The following is a 5,085-nucleotide window of genomic DNA, read 5'->3' on the forward strand; positions in this document are numbered from 1 at the left end:
TCGGAGGAAACTGGGATTCCTTCCTCTTGAGCTCCTTCTTCTGCTCCAAACCCCAACGCCTGTACTCCTCCTTCTTCTTCTTCTTGCGCTCGCGCTCCTCCTGCTTCTTCCTTTATTGCTCCACGAGCCACCATGGAGGCGGCGGCCCCCAGCCCCCCTCCTCCGCGGAGGGTGCCGGCACCTTGGATAGCGCCTTCGCCCGCAGATCTTTCTCTCGCTGGTGCTCAGCCGCCGGGATCGGAGGCGACATGGGGGGCTTCTCCACGCGGCGGGATCCCATCCGCACCGCGGTCGCGAAAGAGCAGGTGAGAGGGGGAGGAGGGGCGAAGAGGAGCAGGCGACGAGCGCGATGCCCGAATCGCCGCACTTGCGAGTGTGATGCGGGAAACCCTAGTGAAAGATCTAGGGCACCCTTTGGCAACCACATCCACTTATAAAGGGGAGGGGACGGCCGCTCATCCACCACCGCACTGGGCCCGGGCCTAATCACAGGCGTGCACAAGGCCAACGGGCCAGGCAGGCCAGGCCCAAGCACTGGGGAGCGCCCCTGTGCCCCCACTGGCAAAGAAACGGGCGGGTCACCCGCTGGGCCCCCCGGCCCACGCCCTGGTAGACTGGGCCACTCCTCCAGGCACAGCATAGGATCAGGCCTGATCGACGTCGACAGCGGAACCCTAGCCTGGACCCGCGGCTCCCTGGCAGGGGCAACCCCGCCGCCGCCGCCGAATCCTGTCGACGCCGGCGAGCTCACCGAGTCCGAAGGCGGCACAGCCAGCACCAAATCACGGCCCCCATCTCCAGCAGGACGCATGAGCGGCCCTCTGGGCCCGCATCCACACCCCTTGGCGGTCGCCAGATCTACGACGCTAGGCGGCGCCCACCATGCCCACTAGGAGCAAAAGCACTCCGGCGACCAGCCACGAGGGAGCCCCCAAGCTCCTCCGCACGGGCGACATAGTCACCCACCGAGCACGCCGCACGCGGCCTCGGTGAACCACCACCACTTACCTGGATACTTACCTGGTTGGCCTCCTCATCGTCGTCGTCGGAGTCGACCGCCGCCAGCGCCCAAAACCTGCTGCCAGAGAGTGGCGGGACGGGGGACCGCCCACCAGACGAAGCACACCACCGCGCGCGGCCCTCGGCAGGCCGAGCCGACGTCCAGCCGCCCTCCGCCGCCAAGGAGATCCCCTCGCCGTTGTTACCACCGGGTTCGCCTTCCGAATCGCCTGGCCGTACGAGAGCCGTTGGGACGCTCTCCATCCACTTTTGTGTCCTCAAGAGGTCTTGAGTTCAAGACCCTGCCAACGCAGTATTAAATAAAACGATTCTGCGGTCTACACCGATCCTACGTCTAAGGACTAATATAGCCATATAGCCTAGACATGAAGGGGAGTGTTGAAATATATTGCCCACCTCCCTCCATCAGTTCGGACTTTTGAATGAGTTGACTGAATTATGAATTCAATAAGGTCGTCCCAAAGATCTTGAACCATGCTGCAAGTGGTCACATTTGAGTGAAGAGCTGGTCGGACCTGCAGCCAAAACTAAAAATTGACGGACGGTGAAGATGCTCAGAAGTTTTAGAAAGGCTGCAGAACGGACATGCGTCCATGGAGGCAGTCCTGTAGTGAAACTGCGCCGGTTAGTATGTAACCGGGGATGATGAACCAGAACTGTAAATACAAGAAGAAGAAATTTCCCACGATCATATGCTCTTGCAGTAGGGAAATACCTTGGTCTTTGGCTACTCTAAATTGCCAATAAAAAAGAGGGCCTTTGGTTACTCTACAAAATATAAACTGTGCAGTATAGCACGTGTTTACTTGTTCGAGATGGCACGTTAGCTATCTCATCTCAAAAGAAGAAGATGGCACCGTCGGATCTGCATCGTACGTACGTACGCGGCCTGTGTCCGGAACGGACTGTAGTTGCCCTTTCCGTGTAGCCCTCGAGACAGCACCCACAACCCTCGCCGTCCCGTTATAAAACAAGACAGACCCTCGCCGTGACACCGTCTCACCGCGATCAGCCAAACTGAGCAAGCCATACACCATGTCGACCTCCTGGCATGCCGGCGGCAATGGTCTCCCCTCCGTTTCCGGCTCCGCTTCCTCCATCGTCGCCCGCGCCGTGAGCGGCTACCACGTGCTCAAGATCGACGGCTACTCACGCACCAAGGAGGTCCCCAATGGCGAGTGGATCGACTCCTGCCCGTTCCAGGTGGGAGGCCGCACATGGCATCTTCGTTACTATCCCAACGGGAACAAGACAGAAGATATCGATTACATACCCTTCTTTGTCACACTCGATGATACCGTCGCCGAGGGCGAGGCCGTGAAGGCGCAAGCCAACTTCAGCTTGCTCGACCAAGACGGGAATCCGGTGCTGCCTTATCGCTGGGGAACTGGTACCAGAAACTTCTCGGTGGAAAAATCTTGGGGATTCGACAAGTACATCAAAAGGGACGAGTTGGAGAAATCAGAGCTTCTCAAGGACGATTCCTTCACTGCCAAGGTCGATGTCACTGTCATGAGCGAGTTCCCCGCACGGAAGACACCATCCGTCGTGGTGCCACCGTCCGACATACACCGGCACCTCGGGGACCTCCTGTCGAGCAAGGCGGGCGTCGATGTCGAATTCCGGGTCGGCGGGGAGACATTCTCGGCGCACCGATTGGTGCTCGCGGCACGGTCTCCGGTCTTCAGAGCAGAGTTCTTTGGGCCCATGAAGGAGGGCACAACCACTGAGGCCATATGTATAGATGACATTGAGGCAGAGGTGTTCAAGCCTTCAAGGCTCTGCTTGCTTTCATGTACACGGATGCATTGCCTGATATGGATCAACAGGAGGAATCGGCCATGGCCCAGCATTCGGCCGAAATTTAAGAGAAATTTTGCAATCAACGGAGGAAAAGTGTAGCAGATCGAGCTCTAGGGGTTAAAAACTGAATCAGTCCAATAATAAACATTGGAGAAGCAAACGAAGAAGGAAGTGCCCTGATGCTACCTATGCATATGTCCAACATATAAAAACAATCCTCACTGCCACAGACATCAAGTACCATGCCGTGGCCTTGAAGAAGCAACGGAGAAGAAACTAGATGGTGATGGAGGAGGCGCGAGGTGGCCCTGATGGAGGCTGCGCGTCGACGCACTCGGACGCAAGTGAGCGGGCGGGAGGTACCCGTCAACGAGGCGGCTTGATGCAGCGGCGGAGTGCAGATTCTTCACTGGAGGAGCTCCCGACGGGCGGGGGAAGGCAGCAGGCTGGCAGCGGCGGCGGCGCGCACACGGAAAGATAGAGGAAACGAGAAGTTTAGGGTTCGGGCGTTCAGTTTGATGGTGTTTTCTTAGCCGGACCATAGTGGAGGCCTTCTAGATGTTGGGCTGGGCCACAACTTTCAAAGCAGGCCGAAATTTTTTAAGCGAAAGGGACATATTCCAGGTGAGATGGCCGAAATTCGGCCAAAATTGGTTTTTTTCGGCCGGAAATCAAAATTAGTTTTCAGTTCGCCAGTGAATCTGGATGGGGCCATGGAGTCTGAAGGTTTTCAGTTTTTAACCAAGAGCTTCCCTGGTGTTATAAAGGATCTTCTAATGTCCCACGTTGCTCCTAGTTTACTTGGGAAAAGAAAATCAAAGGCATGAAATGTCATTTGGAATCATCTGTCCAGAAAGTTACTAAAGACCCTGCATGCTATCTAATACTAGCATTAGTACTTCTTTTGTGTAGTCTTATCTCACAAGGATGTGATGTACGGTGGTTCTTTTTGTTTGGTCATTGTTGTATCCTTCGTGGAGAATTAGCAATGGTTCGACAAGCTATGTGCCAAGCAAGAACTGTATATTGTGAAGTCATGTGTGATGTGCAACATTGGCAAGTGCTTAGTAGACATTGATTTGGATACTCTGGATGATATGGATACTTGTGCGGTTATTGGTATCTTATATTGGGCTGAATACTTTGCTAATGTTGTGCTGATCCATTAGCTACTTGTGTGAAAATATGGTGTGAGTTGTGTGAAACTTACCCTGAGTCAAGTCGTGGACTTGTGCTCGTACTGGTTATTTGTTGAGTTCACTTTCAGGTGTTGCCAGAGCTGGACAAACGTGGTCGATGACAGGATCGAGGGACGAAGCTTAGAGAAGCTGAGGTCCGGGGGATCATGGTCATGCGGGGCGTTCGTGCGAAGGAACAATGAAAGTGGAGGATACGATGATCCGGGAGGGCACCGGTTTGTCGTACATGGCTTGTACCGGAGATGTATGGTACGGTACTGAAGACGTCACGAGGTGCAAGGCGTGCACATGTGTTTGCGCGCACGGCAGCGGCAACAGGTCGATCCGGCGAGTCGAGCGGGTGCGGCCCAGTCCAGCGTGGGCGGCCATGTGGCAGGCGTGCGGATCGATGGAAGGCGGCGTGCGCGACGGAGGCGGTCAGCCAGGCTCACGCGCAAGAGCAGACATTGCTCGTTGCATGTCTGCAGCTGAGCGTACATAGGCTAGAGGCCAGGAGGAGCAGGCCCAGCGTGGCCCATGCAGCAACGAGGTGAGCGGCCAGGCTCACGCACGATTCTGCCGTCTGTTTCGTTTCAGAGATGGACTCTATTTTTAGGGTGCTGTTTAGCTCTTTAAATAGAGGGGCGTAGGCTAGGTTTTTGGGTGTGTCTCAGGAGAGAAACTCAGATCTTTAGCCTAGATTTATTTGAGAGTTCTAGGATGCTGACACGCATTTTCTGTAACCGATCGACATCGTGGCAATAAAGTGATCTTTGGCGGTGTCATCTCTGGGCTTCTCTAATCTCGGTGAAATCTCCATGTTAGATCTCTCTAATACTTTGCTGCAGTTTTTTTTCACGAGATCAAGGGAAGTTTGTGGTGCGGTTAATCTATCTTTCTTGCTAGTTCTCGAAATTAGATCTAGATTGATTTTCGCAGTCTTCTGTCAGCTGTTACTGTTCTGATCATAACTTTTGATTGGTAACTCCGTTTAAGCTGATTCTTGTTGTGTTGATTAGATAATTTCCGTAGCTTTAATTGGAGTACTCATACGTATTTTTTGGTTCAGCAGATCTTGATATAC

At 54.3% G+C, this 5,085-nt stretch overlaps 1 pseudogene; it reads left to right on the forward strand.

The window, feature by feature from the left end:
- The first annotated feature begins 1,706 nt into the window (after window positions 1-1,706).
- Window positions 1,707-3,780, forward strand: LOC123104970 (BTB/POZ and MATH domain-containing protein 1-like; annotated as a pseudogene).
- The last annotated feature ends 1,305 nt before the right edge of the window (window positions 3,781-5,085 follow it).

Source organism: Triticum aestivum, chromosome 5A (assembly GCF_018294505.1).
Source record: "Triticum aestivum cultivar Chinese Spring chromosome 5A, IWGSC CS RefSeq v2.1, whole genome shotgun sequence".
Taxonomy (NCBI): Eukaryota; Viridiplantae; Streptophyta; class Magnoliopsida; order Poales; family Poaceae; genus Triticum; species Triticum aestivum.